The following is a 19,775-nucleotide window of genomic DNA, read 5'->3' as shown; positions in this document are numbered from 1 at the left end:
AGCTAACTTGTACTTCTGGATAATTGTAAAATTTTCATTGTTAACGTTTATACTTTGGAAATCAGCAAATGCTACAAATCAGGGCTTGATAAGGTATTTTGTTGATTGGGTAGACTTAAGAAAAGGATGGAGAAAATGTTAATAATGCAAATTAAACTGGAAAGCATATCATGCATACATTTTCTTTTCCTGGAGAGTTGGTTGTAAAATATTTACCAGCATAGCCCTGGATATAGGGAAAGGAGAAAGATGTGTAAATTCATAGTGAAACTAGGAGAAAGATGTTCTGGGAATTTTTTTATTTTAAAAGTTGGTTAGATATTCCCCCTACAACCCTATTTACAATGTTAAATTGTTTAATCAACCAATTGTTTACAGATAGAAAAGGCAAACTTCAGCAATGCCCATGCTAAATTACCTTAAGTTCTGAATAATTAAGGCCCCAATTAATATGATTTTAATCTATACCCATGATTTTCATCCAGTGAGAATACTGAAAAGTTAGAAAATAAACTGGAGCCTGGTTTCCATATGTTTTGTGGTATTTAGGTTGTCTAGTGAATAAGGAACTGGATTTGGAGTCAAGAAAGGATGAGGTTCAAATTCTGATTCAGACACTTGTTAGTTGTGTGGCCATGAGAAAGTCAATTAACCTTTGTCAATCTCAATTTTCTTTTCTGTAAAATGGGGATAATAATAATAATACCTACCTCAGGGCTGTTATGAGAATCAAATGAGAAAATAGATATGTTTTACAAACTTTTAAAGTGTATATAAATGTTAGCTATTTATATTTATTTATACAATCTGAATAATAATAAATTTATAATAAATATTAAATTAATAAATTATATTATATATTATAATGAATAATAATAAATTTATACAATCTGAATTCTCTCCCTCTGAAAAGAGGATGATGTGATTCTCTAGTAGCCAAGACTTGCAATACAACCAAAGACTTGCAGAAATCCTTGCCTCAGTAGCTAACTACCAGAAAAGAAAAGAGTTGATTTGGCCATTTGTGTGCATTTTGTGCACACTCATTTCAACCTCAGCACCTATCCAATAGGTCTTTTTTGTCACTATGTAATAAGTAGACAAACGAAAACACAACACAATCTTGTGGTCTGAAGGGGAGAATGAGACCCCTTTTGTTTCATGTTATCAAGCCCTTCTAAAGCCAGGCTCCATGCACAGGAATGCTCCCAGGGCAGAGTTCTAATTGGCCGGTCTTCTCATTACACAAAGATTCTACCAACCACAAAACCATGTCAGGGGACTGTTCTCTCCATTTTGTGAATAGTGGTCATTGTACAAAGAACAAAATGGCCCACTTGTAAAAACCATTGAAGCTGTTGAATGAAGTATCCTCTGCTTAGGAGACCTGGGTTCTTGTTTACTTGCCATTAATTAATATTACCTTACTGAAGTCACAATCAATCTGGGTCTCCATCTCCTTGCCCATAAAATGAAGCTGTTGGATGAGACAAAAGCTCATTTATGTAATACTTAAAGTACTTGGCTCAAAACAACCCTACAAAGGCCCTAATTCAAATAGTGTTTTCATTTTACAAATAATTCACATTTTCAGTGCTCTTTAAGGTTTGTAAAAAAAACTTTTCTCACTATATTCCTTGGAATAAATACTGTGTGTTATTATCTTCATATGACAGATGAAGAAACAGGTTCACTCATTGGTTATTGTCCTTCCTACTCAAAGGTGTAGGAAAATAACATCATGATGTCAGGGCCAATATATAGTATGTCCAGTTGTATTGATCAGACCAATACAAGGTTGGAAGGCTCTACCATGGGTTGAGCACATATAGTCCATGTGATAGAAGGACATATAGTCCATATGACTGGAGCCATATTACCTATGGCCACACAGTTCATAAGTGTTTGGAGTCATTAAGACAGTAAAGCATTTATTAAGTTTCCAACCCATGCCTTCCAATAGCATAACCTTGTAGACAGCGCATCAGGAACAATGAAATTTCGAATGAGCTGAAACTGGTAGGGAAAGCAAAGGACAATTTTAGATTGTAACTCCTTTAGGGCAGGGATTGCCTTTTGCTTCTTCTTGTATTTCTAGTGTTTTGCACCATGCCTGGCACATAACAGAAGCTTAATGTTGATATATTGATTGATGAAAAGTCAAGGGATAGGAAAACCAGGTAGAGTGGAAGCAAAATAGGGAATCCATGAAAGAATAGGAGCATTGCTTAGAGAGATGAAATGATAACAGATAACTGGGAGAAGTTGAGATAACTCTTATTCTGTTTCTTTTCTTTGTCAAAGAGAATGGAAAGGACAGAACAAAAATATATAATTGGCAATAAACATCTAAGGAAAGTAGGCAGATTGTAAGAGAGGTCATAGCTATCTTCGATGAGCTCAAAAACGCTAGTACCAAACTAACTGTACCCTGGGTTTCTAAAAGAGCAGGTAGAAGTAGTTGCTGAATTGTTGCCAGTGATCATTAAAAATGAGGAAGAAGCTTCAAGATTTGAGAAAGACCAATATTGTCCTAGTAGTTAACCAAACCAAAAAAAAAAAAAAACCAGAAGAAGAGAACCTTGTACATTTGTAAGGTAGCCAGGGAGTTTGACTTTGGATTCTAGAAAAACTTTACAGTATATTATTAAAGGGAAGAGTCTTTAAAATCTAGAAAAGAGCATTGGGGTCACAAAAAGTCAACAAAGTTTCCTCAAGAAGGAATAATTAAGGATGACACAATGGATAGAGTACTGGCCCTGGAGTCAGGAGAACCTGAGACACTTAACATTTATTGGCTCTATTACTCTGGACCAGTCACTTAACCCCAGTTGCCTCACCAAAATAAATAAATAAAAAGAAGGAATAATTAATACTGTCAGCCTTCTTTGGCTGGATTGATGGATTGGTAGAATAGGGAAATGCTAGACATATGATTTACCTGATTCAAGCCAGGCCTTTGACAAAGACTCTCCTTCTATTCCTATGGACAAAATAGTGAAACGTAGGATAGATGATAGAATAGCTGGATTCAAAAGAGAAACTTGCATGATGCAATCCAAAGAATATTCATTAATGGTTCAATGTCATTTTGGCAGAAGGTCTCTAGCAAACAACCTAGGGATCTGTGTTTGAGCCTGTATCTTGTAAGAGGAAGGTGATAATGATGATGATGATGATGGTGATGGTAATAGTGATGGCCATGATAATGCTTTTAAATTTTCGAGGTACTTTACCTCATTTTATCCTTGCAAAGACCCTGGGAGGTAGAAACTATAATTATGTCTTTTTTATAGCATACTGAATCAAACAGAGGTAAAGTAATTTAGTCAGACATATAGCTAGTAAGTATCTGAGGCTAGATGAAATTCAGATTTTTCTGACTCCACATCCAGAGCTATCCCACTGTGCTATTTTACTACCTTATTTGGCATATTTATCTTACTACTTAACCTATTCATCAGTGGCTAAAATAAAGGCATCAGTAGAATGTTTATCAAATTTTAAGATGAGAAAGATAGGAAGAATAACTAATGCAATGAATAGTATGACAGAGTTAGGATCCAAGAAAATCTCAGCAAGCTAAGATGATGGTTTTAAAATGAAATGTTTGAGTGATAAGCATTAGATTAAAAAAAAATCAACTTTTTATGTACAAAATGGGGGAGGTGTAACTAGAATGCCATCCAAAAAACTTAGTGCAACATCCATAATTTCTTCAATACCTTTCTTTTATCAGTCCCAGTCCTCTGGATGCTCTCTTTAGCTTATCGGTGTTGAAGAGGCTGGGGATGTTTTGCCTGGAGAAGAAAGGACTTTGTAGTAACATGTTAGCTGTCTTGAAATATTTAATGGGTAGTTATATGGAAGAGCAAATTAGACATGTTCTGCTAGTCCCAGAGGGTGCAACTAGAAGCAGTGGATGAAAGCTGTGGAAAGACAGATGTGGGCTCAAGACACAGAAACACTTCCTAACTGAGCTATTCAAAAGTTCGATAGGCTGCCTGGGGAAGGAAGCAGTTTTCCTTCACCAGAGTTTTTCAGCAAAGGCTGGATGACAACTTATCAAGTGTATTGGAGAGAGGATTCCTGTTTCAGGTCCATATTGGACAAAGTATCCCCTGGTGGTCCCTTCGGATGCTGAGAGTCTGGGGTTGAGGAACTCCAGGTCCAACGTCCTTTGTACACCATCACCTCGCCTCTCTTAGTGAGGGAACTGAGGGCTAAAGTTAAATCCAGACACTCAGTAATTGATAAGCATCTAGCGTGCACTGATCAAGGGGGCTACGGCTCTCAGTAGCTATAATGCCCCGTCTGGAGTCAGGAAGACCCAAATTCAAACCTGACCTCAGACGCTGACTAGCTGTGTGACCCTGGACGAGGCACTTGACCCCATTTGTCTCTCTTTGATCATCTGTAATATGAGCTGGAGAAAGAAATGGCAAACCATTCCAGTGTCTCTGCCAAGGATCCCCTCCGAAAGAGGTCACAAAGAGTCAAGCATGACTAAGACAACTAAATAGCAACATCTCCAGTGCTTAGCATGGTGCTTTGTTTTTGTTTTTAGTCATTTTTCAGTCATGACTGTGACCCTTTTTTGGGGGGTTTCTTGGCAGAAATGCTGGATTAGCTCGCCATTCACCATCTTATTTTACAGATGGGGAAACTGAGGCAAATGGGGATTTTTTTTTTTTTTTTTTTTTTTTTTTTAATGATTCGCCCAAAGTCACATAGCTATATAAAGAAAGGCAAAAAGTAGGTTCCTCCCCTCAAGGTGCTTACGGTCTAATAGGAGAGATGATATGCAGATAAACACATAAATACAAAATATAAAGGATATTGGAGATAATTTTAGAAGGAAGGCACTAGTATTGAGAGATTGAAAATAATTTGCTTAGAGTCAAATTTGAGGGGTGGGGAAAGTGGTTTCAAAGCTACGAATTTATGGGTAGAGAAAACTCCTAACAGGAAACTCCTTCTGTCAATGCAGATCACAGGTTGTAAGTGTTAGACGTGCCCGGAGACTTACAGGCAGTAAATGTCACAGGCAGGACCAGAAGGTCACAGATGCAGAGATGGAAGGGGACATGGAAACCATCTAGTCCAAACCTCCACTTTCAAAGATAAGAAACGGAGATTCAGTAAGATTAAGGAATTTGCCCCAAATCTCCCAGGTGCAAATGGCAGAGCTTCTCTGCTTTCAAATCCAGTAGTGTCCTTTCCATTGAACCTCTCTGTCTCTTCCCTGATTCCTGGTCTTCTGATTTCAGACCCAAAAATGCACGTACCACACGATACGGTTTCTGACCCTTAAATCAACTCACCTGTCCAACAAGCACACCGTGCTATCTCTATGGTCCTTCATCACCCTTACATGCCATGATTTTACAACCGGCTGTCGTTCATCCAGCTCCCCAGAGGATTTTAAATGTAGCCAGAAGGATGGTGGAAGCAAACAAATAACAAAAAAGCTTTTTAAAGGTTAGCAAGCTGCCCTTTGCTCACCTGCCAAACAAATAGGTTGGACTGGAGGTTGTGTAAGACCCCTTTGAGAAGGAAGGCCTGCCTTGCGTGGGGTGGGGGGAGATGCTGTCGTGGGTGATCCACGGATGTCTCTAGATAAAGGACCTCCTTCGTGGGCCAGCTTTAGGGCAATTCTGTCCTGCCTGAAGGGAAGGAGATAAACTTCCCCTTCTTGAAAAGGCACGGCTGGGTCTGTGAGCTACCTTGGGGTCCAGCAGGAAAGTGCTGGGAAGGTTTATGGCTAATCTGCCCCTGCCAAACTGGCGCTCTCAGCCTCCCTTCTCACTGGCACCAAACTCCCAGATGGTCTAAATAGGAAGAAAAGAGGAAAATCCGTATCCAATCTGTTCTATTCAGTGCAATGGAAGAGAATCTGCATCTCAATCTTATCTTTGTGCTGGGGCTTGGCTAAGCTTGGCCCCCCAAGTGGCGAATAGTGCACAGCCCAGGAGATGCCTTCACATCCTGCTCAGAGAATACACACAGCTGGGCTGTTGGCGGCATTCTGGGAGAATACCCTGCATTTAGGGGGAGGGCCCTGACAGACTGAGCCAGGGAAAGGATGGGGAATACCCCCTCCCTCCCCTAAGGTCAGCCTTCCCCTCCCTCTTCTTCTTCCCTTTCCTCTCCCACCAAATCTCAAATTGGGCATATTCTTTCCAGCCCTGAATTTCTCTCCTATTTTCTCTTCTTTCCCCTTTTTTCCCTCCCTCTTTCTCCAGGCACTGGGCCAAGTGGAGCCTTTGAATGGAAGTGAGGGGGTGGGGGTAGGGCTGAGTAGAAGTAAGGGGGCCCCCTGAGGGCCTCTTACAAACAGTCCCACACCGAGCTCGCCAGGCCTCCTCCGAACGTACTTGAAACTCATCTCCACAATTGTTTCCTTCTCTGCCCAGGACCATCCTTCCCTCCACCTGGGCCAGATCCCTAGGCCCCGCTGCCATCCCCACCCAGGCCGTATGTCCTCTGGGAGAGAAGCAGAGAGGAGACGCTCAGGGGTCCGGTCCGGGTTTGTCCCTTGTTCTTGCAGGTCTGGGGGTGTCAGGTACAAGCTGGAGCTGGGGCAGGGGGTGGGAGCGGCCCTGAGAAACACTGGCTCACGAAGCAGGGCAAACTCACATGTCACTGAGGGTTTCCCAAAATAGCTGGAATCAGCTAAAACGGCTTCCTCCTTTCTCCCTCCCACCTCTCACGGTCTCCCGAATGTTCCTTCCTGGTCCCTGACACTGACAGCAAGAAATGGCAAGATCTCACGGTTACCTGAATGTCCCAGACCCCAGACCCCCAGCTCCCTGCTTCCAGCCCCTTATCTCAGACTGGTCCTCTGCCAAATCGCCCCATGAGAGAAACTTTCAGGCTTGCTGGGAAATAGTATGGAGCCTGAGAAACAACTTCAAGCAGACTGCTATTCAGATGGCCCCGGTCAGTTATTCACTGAATGACCTTGGACAAGTCTGGACCTCAGTCTTTCCTTCTGTAAAGCGAGTGGGTCAGACTTAAGTGGTCTCTAAGGCCCTTTCTAATGCTAAAATTTTCTGATCCTACAATGTATACCAGAAAGTCAATTAATAATTTAGAGTGAGAAAGAGCTCTTCCCAATAGGAAAGCTTCCTTGGGAAATCAAATTAAGATCAGAAGGTTGCTTGCCGAGTACATGGAATCAGACAAAAGGAGAATCCATAATTCTGTTCAGAAAACATTTAAGTTCACAGAGTATGTGGAGCACCTACTTAGATTCTAGGGGAAGTACAAAATTCAGAAAAAACATGGCTGTCTTTATGGAGTTTCCAGTCTAGCAAGGAAACACACACACACCTTAAAATACATAATAATAAATGCTTCATATTTTTTACCATGTTTACATATTTTGGATTACTTGCTATCTAGGGGAGGGGGGAACAAGGAGGGGGGAAATTGGAGCACAACGTTTGGCAAGGCTCAATGTTGAAAAGTTATCCTTCAGGCAGTTAGATGACGCAGTGGATAGAGTGTCAACCCTGAAGTCAGGAGAACCTGAGTTCAAATGTGATCTCAGACATTTAATACTCTCTAGCTCTGTGGACCTGGGCAAGTCACTTAACCCCAGCCTCAGCAAAAGAAAAGAAAAAGAAAAATTATCCTTGCATGTTTTGAAAATCAAAAGCTTCAGTAAAAATGTATTTTAAAAATAATAATAAATGCTTCATATTTAATCTATACCAGATTTCTTACTATCTTGGGGAGAAGTAGAAAAATTTGGAATACCAGGTTTTGCAAGGATGAATATAGAAAAATATCTTTTTATGTATTTGGAAAAAAATACTATGAAAATAATACTAATAAGTGCTTTAAGTGGTTACAAAACAAAATGCTTTTCAAGATCTGAGAAAGAAAATCATTACTGAAAGGGGTATTATAGAGGACTGATGAAAAAAAAGGTGGCTTATGACTTAAGGTTTAAGGAATGGAAGATTCAGAATGTAAAAAAATACACATTTTTTAAAAGAAAGATTCAATAGACAAAGAGTCAGAAGAGGCAAAGTTAGAAGTATGTTTCAGAGTAGTTCTTTTTGGTTAAAATAAAATAATCTGTCAATCCATATGCATGAATTAAAATCTTCCTAGATGTCGGATGTTGTGCTAAGTTCTAGGAATCCAAAGAAAGGCAAAAACATAGCCTACTCTCAAGAAGCTCACATCCTAATGTGGGAGATGAGATATAAATAAGCAGATGTATAAAAGGTATGTACAAAATACACGGAAGGTCATCCAAAAGGGCTGGGAGGCAGGGTGCCAGGAAAAGACTCCTGTAGGGTTAGTGAGGAAAAAAAATCTGGGAAAGGGGGATTGTCACCACTTTGCAAGGGGCCTTGAATGCCGAGCAAAAGAATCTAAATAGATTTTTCCTTTGAGCAGAGGAGATCAATGGTCCAAGAAGGTTATTCTGACCACATCTGAAGACTGGATTAGGAGAGTGCAGGTGAAAGGTCTCATTGTCTTAGTCCAGGTTGGTTTAGGTAAAGAAGACCTGTACTAGGGTGCTGGTAGTCGCTGCTGAGATGGTATTGATAGGGCTTTGTAACTGATTAGAAATAAGGGGTCAGGGAGGAAAAGAGTGAGAGATAACAGACCCCCAAATCTCAAAACAGGGAAGGCCAGGTGAATGTGATACCTCTCATAGAAATAGGTCAGAAGGAGACACAGGATTGGGGCAAAGATAATGGGTTGCCTTTGGAATATATTGAATTTGGGCTTTAGGCAATTGGAGGTAGGGTCAAAGTTGGAGATGTCCACAGGCTACTCAGACCCTCAGAAGGCTGGGGGCCCTTCCCCTTCATCAGGAAGATAGTTGCTAACCCACTTTCTCTTCAAGCTCCTCTTCTTCAGTGCTCCATGTTGCTCCCTCCCAATTCCTCTGGTAACATCAAAATATTTATGGCAAAGCATTTCCTCTATTGCTCCAGGGATAGAGAGAGCCACTTATCCACAGGAACCTCTCTCCTAGCATCTTGTGCCCTCTGATGGTTTTTAATTAAAAATTAAAAAGGTTTAGTTAATTAAAGAGAGAGGCAAAGCCTTCACAATCCATGATCTAGTTATAAACGAGGGTGGGCAGGAGGACAGTCGCTTTGGAACCGACTTGGGTACCTCCCCCAGATGGTATCTCTGGGAGAGAAGGGATTTGGAAATTGCCCTCAGCTGTGATACACTCAGTCTTCTAGAGAAGGGGGATGCTATGGGAAAAGAAGTTTCCCATCCCCAAAATCTGAGCTTTCCCAAAGCTCATTTTTAAAATCTTCCCTTTGAAAATTTCATGTCCTCCCATGGTCTTCAGTTTCCCTTCTGTCTGTACTGTGGAACCAGCATCATTTGGTTTTCATAGGCATTCTCACACATACACAAACACACACACACTGTGAACACCAGCACTCTGACCCCCTATCCAAGCTCTAAAAGCAATCAGGATGTGCCTTTCCCCCACCCCACCTCCCCAGAGTCAGGCAAGCAGCACAGGAACATGCAAACAGAAATCCTGAGGCCTGATGATTTTTAGAAAATGTTTTGCTTTACTTGTCACTGAGGCTTTCCCAAAATAGCAGGAGTTACTGGAGGAGGGCTGCCTCCTTCCCCCTACTCTCAGAGTCTCTCCGGTCCCCAGCACAACACTCCAAAGGACAAATGGCGCAAGATTTTGCTTGTGCGTGAGCCCCCTAGTTCCTCACTCCCTAGCTCCCCATTCGCTTTCTTCTGGTCCCCTGGCTACTTTGGCCCCCCAGACTGCAAATCCTAATCTCCCAAAGCCAGCAGCACTCTAGCCTTTTCTGGGGTTTTTTACACTCCCATCTTCTGCGACCCATCTAAATGCCTGTATCCCAAACAGCCCATCTCTCCCAGTCCCTAGTACTCGGCCAGGGGCAAAAGAGGCAAGAGAAGTTTTCCTTTGTCCGTTCCCAAATAAAAATCATCCTTGGGTAACTATTGACAGGGTTTGCCGTAATATTGACAGAAAATAGAAAATTGAGAGGTGGGTAAAGGCTTCCCCTCTCTTAGGCATTTATTTCTGTAAATACCATCCACAAACTGAGGGTTGTGGCTCTGGACCGAGGGCCGATGCAATAGAGTTTTTGTGCTTTTTGCCAGAAATCCTGACTGTGTTTTCCTGTGTGAGCAGCTGGGCTAGGTGCTGAATCAAGTGTGTGATACATACTAGTCCCCATGAATGACTGCTGGACTCTCTCCATTCAGCATACTAATGCACTGCCTATGGTCTCTGTTCCATGGATAAGTGAGCATTGACTATATTTACATGAAATACAAGGCTTCACTTTGCCTTGTGCTCTGAATATTAGCTTCAATTCACCTTGTTTGATCTGCTCCTCCCTCTCTCCTGTCTTCTTTTAGGGTACTGCTCTCTCTCCCCACCAAGGACCCATGGAGGTTGTGATGAAACTGGCCAAGGCTCACCCAAACAGAAGGCTCGTTGGCATTCACAACTGGTAATTTTTGCTGCTCCCGTCCAGGAAACCAAGGGGTTTCTTCTCCAAGACCGGCCCCTGGCCTTCCTCTTGCATTGTCCTCTTGTCCCAGTGCTCTCAAGTGGCTTGCTCAATGCTCAGTGCATGATGTAAAAAAATAATATTATTTTTACTTACTGTAATATTAGAGACAAGCAAGCTATACATCCACAGTCTTGTTCCTCGAGCTTAGCACTGATCAGAGATAATCAGGCATTTATAGTCATCTTGGAGTTCATCTTCCAAGGTACTGGAAGGATGTGTCATTTCTTGATTTGTTTTATTTAATCTAAAATTAGCACCATTTTAAATGAATAAGTAGCCTGCAATTGTTAAAACTCTCAATGACAATTGTGATTTTTAAAATCTTTATATCATCTGTGTAGCCTGGCACATTGCTATGCACTTAGTAGGTGTTCAATAGATATTTGTTGCTGGTGTAAAGTTTCAGTTGTTCCTTGTAGATCTCAAGTGAAAGCCTCCTTCTCAGCTGCATGAACCCCAAACCGGTGATTCCCCTGCTTTTCTGCCTAGAAACTCTGTGATATTTGCTGTCACTTCCTAATTTAAGTCTTAGAGATCTAGCCTTTTAAAAACTAATTTATTTACAATCGAAACATAGTCGTGCAGCCCCGTTAGGGTCACACACAGTCCAGGACTCAGATCTAAGTCTTCCTCTGGCTTTTTTGAGGTATGGAACCTTCACTGGATTTCACTAGTGCAAATCATGTTTCCCCGACTGCTTCCTCAAACTCAAATTCTCATCTGTGTCTTTCCACAAATTCTGTAGAGGGCACTGACTCAGAAAGCCAGAGTTCTTTCAAAGACCTTTCTCTGCTTTAGTTTAACACCTTGGGGGTCCCAGAATAAAACCATGCTGCCCTTTTGTTGACTCTTTTTTGCCATATCTGACCCCCCACCTGCTTATCTCAAATATGTGTTTCATGCTTTTTCTTCTGTTGGTAATATTGCACAGCTTACTTGAACACTCTGGGTGCCTTGACATTTGTATTATATATGGTAGGGACAGTACCAAGGAAGAAGGAGGAGCAGAATGGGCTGAAGATCAGATCATCAACCAACACGCACTTATTAAGCACCTACTGTGTGACCACTACTGTGCTAGGTGAAGGGATACAAAGACAAAATACAAAACGGTCCGACCGTAAGGAGCTTATATTCTCTCCACCATATGCACATAGTAACTTAATTATTGTTACTCTCAAAGTAGGATATTTGGCCAAAAAAAACCATACTGGAGTTAAACATCAGCGTGTTTTTCCTCTTTTAAAAATAAATAAAAACAGTCTTTTATTAAAACAGCCCACCTAAAACAGCTTTTTAAAGAACATCTGTATTTATAGACAGTGCTTTGCAGCAATTTTAAAAATATACAAAGTCTGACTAATCATTAATTTTTTTCCTTATCAGCTCATCTGACCCTGATCTTCTGTATACTTGGACTTCCTTTCTACCTTACCCTGCTTATCTTACAGCAGAGTCCAAACCCTTCCCAACTTGGCTGGGCGTCAAAGTGCCTTGGGGCTCCTTCCTTTAGCACAGCTGCATTCCCATTCTGCCAAGCTGGGTTTCTCCCAGTCTCCCCCTCTCCCTGCTACCTGGGGAAGAAATGCCCCAGGGGAAGAGTGAGCTTGGTTCCAAGCAACACCCCCTTTCACCCTCCCCTCCCCTCAAACCCCCTCTCTTCCTCCCCTGGCAGGCCTGGAAGCTGCTGGAGTTAATTTGAATATTGCTTTTCTTTCTTGAACTGCCTGGTGCTAGCTCAAATGGAACCAGCTTCAGTTAAAGGAACCATATCTCTTATAGAGCAAAGAATGCTATTTTAAATGCTGATTTAAGCCAATCTCATGACATCCTCCATTCCAGTCTCCATTTTGCTCTCCGGAGAGAATTCTCCTGTCTCAAGCCTTCCCTAAGTGACTTTCCTCCACTCAGAGGCATTCTTCTTTCTGGATGCCCACACTAAAGACCTCCTTTTCCTCCCTATGTCTGCTTCCTCCCCAGTCCCACTTTTCCTTCCCCTTCCACTCAGTCATCACAGGAGCCAGGATTAGACCTGGTGGCCTTAGGTGAGGTTTGAAAATGGAGCCATCATATGATACCATCAAGAAATCTGGGACAAAACTTGTGATATGGAAAACAGGCTTGGGAGGCAGTAAATCAGCTGCCTAAATTGCCTACATACACTTAGTCTCTAGTCACCATTAGGTTAAAGTGAACACTCCAATGCTAACATTCCTAAAGCACATTAAAAATATCGTATTCTTAATGTTGCCTCATCATCATCATCATTCTAACTGACATTTATGCGGGCCTTTTAAATTTTACAAGGAATTTGACTTGCATTAGCTCCTTCCTGCCTCCCAATGACCCCCAAAAAAGCAAGTACTATTGGGACTGTTAAACCCATTTCATAGATGAAGAAGATGAGGTTCAGAGAGGTTAAATGATTTCTATGGAGTATCCATAGGAGGATTCAAGTCTAGGTTTTCCTGAGAATCTGGGTTCAAATCCCAGATCTGCCATTTACAACTTGTGTGATACTTATTTTGACTTTTTTAAAGTCTATTTTTACCTTTGATAATAATAACTGGCACTTTTATAAAAATATACTATGACTTACAGAGTATTTTCCATATTCCTGTAAGGAGGCTATAATAATTGTATTCTGCCCTACTTGGATCTATAATTGCAGTATTATTTTGGCACCACATTAAAAAAAGCATATTGATAATAGTAATGATTGGCTATTACTATAGGACTTACTATATGCCAGATCCTGTGCTAAGCACTTTTTTATATTTTTTTTATCAATTGCATATAAACAAAAATACTTAATATTCTTTTTTTTTAATTTTGAGTTCCAAATTTTCTCCTTCTCTCTCTCCCCTCAAACCCCTTCCCCTTGAGAAGGCAAGCACTTTGTTATAGATTATACACATGTAGGCATGCAAAACATTTCCATATCAGCCATGTTGCAAAAAGAAACAGACCAAAAAATAATTAAGAGTAATAAAGTTAAAAAAAAAAAGTATGCTCCAATCTGCATTTAGGCTCCATTAGTTCTTCCTCTCAAGGTGAACACCATTTTTCATCATTACTCCCTTGGGACTGTCTTAGGTCATTGTATTGCTGAGAATAATTAAGCCATTCACAGTTGTTCAATGTACAATATTGCTGTACTATGTACAGTGTTCTCTGGTTGTGGTCATTTCCCTTTGTATTAGTTCATACAAGTTTTCCCAAGGTTTTCTGAAAGCATCCTGCTTATCAGTTCTTATTTGTGCTAAACACTTTTACAAATATTATTTGATCTTCACAAGAACCCTGGGAGACAGGTTCTGTCATTAGCCCCATTTCACAGATGAGAAAATAAGAGACAAATGATTAAATCACTTGCCCAGTTAGTTCAAATGAGTATTTGAACTCACATCTTCCTGGCTCCAAATCCAGCACTTTATCTACCGAGTCCCCTAGCTACCCAGAATGATAAACTGGAAATCAGGATGGTAAAAAGGGCCTTGAATCTACAATATATGAGGATTGGCTCAAGGAACTGGATTAGAGAGAAGGCTCTGGAGGGCCATGATAAATGCCTTATGTATTGGAAAGGTTGTCACATGGAAGAGGAATAGATTTGTTCTGTTTGACCTCTGAAGGAGAGCCAGGGGTAATGCATTTCCATCCATTGCAATGAGGCAAATTTAAAGTTGATATTTTTAAAAACATTTCCATATTTATCATGTTGTACAAGAAAAATTAAACCAAAAGGGGAAAACCACAAAAAAAGAGCAAACACAAACAAAAAAGGGTGAAAATACTACGCTTCAATCCACCTTCATTCTTCATAGTTCTCTTTTTGGATGTGGATGGCATTTTCTATCCCAAGCCTATTAGAATTGTTTTGAATCACTGCATTGCTGAGAAGAGCCAAGTCCATCACAGTTAAACTTGATATTAAAAAAAAAAAACTTCACAATAATTAGAGCTGTCTAAAAATAGAATGGTTTGTCTTGGTGGAGGTGGGATTTTTCTCCTTGGAGGGCTTCCAGCAGAGTGTGGTCGGACACTTGTAGAACATTTTACCGAGGAGTTCCTTTGTTGGATGTGATGGCCAAATCTGTCCCTTCCAACTCTCAAATGCTGTGTCTGCCCTTCTCTTTTTTGATTTTCCCAGAGAAATTCACAAGATCAGTCATGCAAATTTATTATCTTTTTTTCATGAGTCAGAAAGCATATTCTATACAAAACATAATATAAATGGGGGAGGAAGTTGCAAAAATATCTAATCCATGAACCCAGCCTCAACCCTCCTTTTCTGTTTTGACTATGAAACATGAGTTTCCAGCAGTGACTCCTCCTGACCCTTGGTCCCCTATTCAATCTCTCAGCCTCTCTGAGCACCCCAGTCTCCACTACCATTTATACTAATCACATTTCCAAGGAAATTCCTTAATGAGAAACATAAAGGGGCAAAGGGAGATACTTCCATTTTCTTGATATTTATTGCCTTAGAGCCTGGAAATCTGGTTAGGATCTAGATAGCTGCACTGGTTGGAGGTTCATCTTCTATTTCTAGATTCTATATGTATTGAGATGAGGCCAGTGGATAGTATCAGATCTTTTCAAACCTTGAAGCATTATATAAATAACAATAATTATCATTATTAACATGATTAATTATCATTATTGTAGAATACTATTTATATGGGAAGAGACAAAGTAGGATCCAGTAGATTTGGGTTTTTCTTGGCCCAGCTCAATCTTTAGGATCTTGTTCAAGAAATTGTTTCATTTTTACACATTCAAATCCTGCCTTAGAAATTTAATTATGTGACTGGGGGCAAATCATTAGTCTTGTAGCCTGTTTCCTCATCTGTAAAATGGGTATCATAGTAATATTCCAGGGATTGTTGTGAGAGTCAAATTAGCTAATGCATATAAATTGCTTTACAAATCTTAAAGGACTACATAAATAATAATAATTATGATTATTACAGAATACTGTCTATGTGGGAGGCAAGGACTTGGGATCTAGGATTCATAGGTTTTTCTTGATCCAATTTGATCTTTTTAAAAAAATAATAATAATAGCTTTTCTTTTCTTTTTATTTTATTTATTAATATATTTTTTGACAGTATATATGCATGGATAATTTTTTTTACATTATCCCTTGTATTCATTTTTCCAAATTTTCCCCTCCCTCCCTCCACTCCCTCCCCCCAATGACAGGTAATCCCATACATTTTACATATGTTACAGTATAACCTAGATACAATATATGTGTGTAAATACCATTTTCTTGTTGCACATTAATTATTAGATTCCGAAGGTATAAGTAACCTGGGTAGATAGACAGTAGTAATAGCTTTTATTTTCAAAACGTAAGCAAAGATAGTTTTCAACATTCACCCTTTCAAAGCTTTGTATTCCAAATTTTTCTCCCTCTCTTCCTCCTACCACCTTCCCTAGACAGCAAGCAATCCAATGTACGTTAACCACATACAATTCTTCTATACATATTTCCACATTTATTATGCTGCACAAGAAAAGTCAGATCAAAAAAGGAGAAAAAATGAGAAAGAGGGGGAAAAAAAGCAAGTAAGCCACAACAAAAAAGGTAAAAATACTCTCTAACTCAGTCTTTAACATTCAGAATCTTCCATGACTCCTGATCAGGAAGCTATCCGTTTTACCTCACATGATCTTTTGTGCTGGAAGAGACCTTAGAGGTCAGAGAATCCACCAATGAACCCCGCAGGGTTAAATGATTTGCCCCAGATGACATAGCTAGTAAGTGTCTGAAGCTATTGTATCCAAGAGTGGACTGTCTGGGCTGGTTGTCTCACTGAGGCTGCTGGCAAGACCAAGATCTATGGGGTGATTTGAGGAATGTCACCAAGTTGCAACTCAGGATCCATTCTCCAAGTCCACTAATCCCCAGCCTTTCTGACCACCAGACAGTTGTCAGAGACTTGGACCCAGTGGTTCCTCCCTGCCTGAAATGTATCGTAATCTCTGAACCACAAAGCCCACTGCCTTCTCCAATCCATGAGAAGGACAGGGACAGTTTTCTCTGGAGTCCATTTCTCTCCCAGAGGTTAGATGGTTCTCCCTTTTCCCATCCAAGGGCTTTGCTCCCAACACTCAACATGGCAAAAATCAAAATATCTTGCTTCTGGAGGTGATGGTGTCTCATGCCCTTTGAACTCTGTCTAAACGTCATGAGTTAAATTTCCACTTTTCAGTGTCGGGCCCTGGGGGATCCTTGGGACAGACTATGGAACACAGGGATGAGACGGGGTACAGCCTTACTCTCAGAGTGTGCTGTTGAAAGAAAGCTAAGGTCTCAATGCAAGACTGAAGCTTTTCAAGGATAGGGAAGCTGTAGACACAGGAGCCAGCAGTTGCTAAATTGCTTCATTTGGCTAGGATTTCCCATTCACTTTTTGTCACTGGCACACTCTCAGAAAAAAGCAACCGAGCATAAGAGATGGGGGGTTGGGAGGAGGGGACGCCCTATTTTTGGTCTGAGGCAGTCTTATAGTAGACTTGTAATCAGAAAACTTGGATCTCCCTCTTAGTAGCTATGTGACCTTTGAAGAGATATTTAACCTCCATTAACTTCAATTCTTAAAAAAAAATTAATTTCCAATTTCAAATTCTCTCCTATCCATTGAAAGGCATGTTATAAGATATCCATCATTCATGTAAATAATACAAAATTTATTTCCATATTAGTCATGTTGCAAAAAATAAAATTTTTTAAAACTTAAAAAAAAAGTATCCTTTTTTTCTGCACTCAGTCTGAATCTCAGTTCCTAATAAGACAAATTAGAAGAACTTATTTACCTCAAAGACTATTGGAGGATTAAACCAATTAATGGATATGAAAGCTAAATACAAATTGTTATTATTACCTTTTCCTCTCTCTTTCTGAGGCAGTATAATTCTGGGAAAGTTAAATCAACAAGCATTTATTGCTTATTATGTGCCAGGCATTGTGCTAAGAGCTGGGAATACAAATACTAGAAGAAGACAGGCCTTGCCTTCAAAGAGCTTACATTCTAAATGAGAAAAGATAGCACATTAATTATATAATACAACATCTTATAACATTAATGCATTATTAATATAGTCATTTATTTTATATTCAAGTGTTTATATAGTTTATATATCATCAATCATATTGATGTTATTACATTATCACATTATTTTACTTATATCATCATATCTATATTATATCCAAATTATCTACATATAATTATATGTTTAAATATGTAATTCTATATAATTTTCTTGTAAATTATATCTAAACAACAATTGATTAATATTTATTAATAGTATATTAATATAGCACAACATTTTAACATAATAGAATAGAATAGAAAATAAAATAATATGATTAATACTTTAAGGTTTGCACATTTCTACAAATATTTGATTCTATCCTTACAATAATTTTGGAAGATAAATGTTATTGTTATCCCCATTTTTCAGATAGAGAAACTGAGGCAGACAAGTTAAGTGACATGTTCAGGGTCACACAGATACTTAACAGTATCTGAACCAGGATTTGAATTTGGGTCTTCCTGATCCAAAGTCCAGTCAACCTCAATAAAAATAAAGAGAGGGCCCAAGGAAGAGACATACTAAAGAAGTCGGGAGAGTCAGGAACAATGTCATGGAGAGGAGAGTTTGGAGTCAGAGTATGTGAGTTCAAATCCTACCTTTATTGCTTACACTCTTAGTCATTTTGGGGATTTGTTTTAAAAAATAAAGGGGGGGGGAGGTTGGACTAGTAATGTGGAGCTCATATAGAAATGGATCCCTGCAGGCTACCTATTGATTTAGAAAATTATAAATCAACATTATCTATATTGCACTGTGATTTGATTTATTTTATGAAATATTGCTCAATTTCCCTTTAATCTGGCATGGGATTGCACTGTTGAGTTTGCAGGTGGCTGGCCAATTAGCCACCTTTAGACTTCGTGACCACTAAAGTCATTGCACCTAGCTCAAGGCCTGCTCTCTCCAGGGGGTCCAGAGCAAAGAGAAGCTGCTCCTCCTCTTCCTCCTCCTCTTTCAAATCCCATGCTGGGCCAGTGCCCCCAGCTGGAGGCAGGGAAACCATCAAAAAATCAGGAAAGTCTTGGATACGAGCCTTAAGGGAGAGAGCAAGTGTGAGGGGACACTATCAGGGTGATGGAGGTTGGGGATAGGGATGTAAGGGGAGAAGGAAGGGTCCTCTGGCTTGGGTCAGACACATATTGGGGATCCAGCTGGAATTGCTCTCACGGGGTGGGGAAGAAACTCATGTGTGTGGGGGTCTGGGAACAATGAGGGGGAGAAACATTTTCTGCATACTGTGTGTGTGTTTTGTGAGCCCCAGCTTTGCCCTGAAAACGTGCTTTTGTGTGTGTGTCTCCAATTCTGCATATAATTGTCTAACAATTACCAAATGTCAGAATGCAGAGACTCACCTTCAGCCTCATCTTATCTCCTGCTTACTCTTTCTCCTACAAGCTCTCCTTTCTTAGTCAGTGTCTGGGTAGGAAGCCCAAAGAGTGTAACAGAAAAAAAATAAAACAAAACAAAACAAAAGCTTGTTTTGTCTTTAAGGCTGGAAAACCTGGGTTTGAGTCCTGACAGTAGGTTACTACTTAGTTATTTGACTGGGCAAATCCCTTTTGTTTCTCAGAGCCTTCATTCTGTCATCTGTAAAATGGGTATGACTGCAACACTTTCAAATACATATTTCCTCAAGAGGTTTGTTGGAAAAGAAGGGATATTTGTAAATGTTAAATTGCTAAAGAAAAATGTACTTTTAAAGAATGCTCTGCTCGGGAAGAGCAAGAATCAAGGACTCAGCAGGAGGCACAGTGGGGAGCACACCCTGGCTCTGGTGTTTATTATCTGTGTGAGAGTGCCCTCGGTTAGTCTCCTTATGTCTCCTTGGTGGGGAGGATAGAAGAAGGAATAATAGTTAACAGCGGGTAGGAGTGAGTAGGTCTTTGGCTTTCTCATTCCTTGACTTTTTTAACCCACTGAGTTGGGTGAGTATAACTAATCTTTATTATTCCCATTTTACAGATGATGAAACTAAATCAGGGAGGTTGTATAGTGGGATCATGTCAGCCTTCAAATGTTTAGAAGACTTGAGCAGATCTTCTCTGAAGGATAAAATTATCTCTTTTAAATATCATTAATTTATTTTGTTTTTATGTTATCAGCAT

At 40.0% G+C, this 19,775-nt stretch overlaps 1 protein-coding gene across 4 annotated transcripts in view; it reads left to right on the top strand.

Moving 5' to 3' along the window:
* SEMA5B (semaphorin 5B) overlaps nucleotides 1-19,775 on the top strand; it is a 202,604-nt gene that overhangs the window by 117,296 nt on the left and 65,533 nt on the right. For 3 of the 4 annotated variants that reach the window (XM_074301398.1, XM_074301400.1, XM_074301397.1), the window contains one exon: nucleotides 10,402-10,496. The exons of the other annotated variant lie outside the window; for it this stretch is intronic. The gene's annotated coding sequence lies outside the window, so the exon portion shown is untranslated. The remainder of the gene's footprint in view (nucleotides 1-10,401; nucleotides 10,497-19,775) is intronic. 4 annotated transcript variants of the gene reach the window in all.

The sequence above is a fragment of the Sminthopsis crassicaudata genome, chromosome 3, assembly GCF_048593235.1.
Source record: "Sminthopsis crassicaudata isolate SCR6 chromosome 3, ASM4859323v1, whole genome shotgun sequence".
In the NCBI taxonomy this organism is placed as follows: Eukaryota; Metazoa; Chordata; class Mammalia; order Dasyuromorphia; family Dasyuridae; genus Sminthopsis; species Sminthopsis crassicaudata.
The sequence above is the reverse complement of the archived record's forward strand: the minus strand, read 5'-3'. Positions and strand labels throughout refer to the sequence as shown.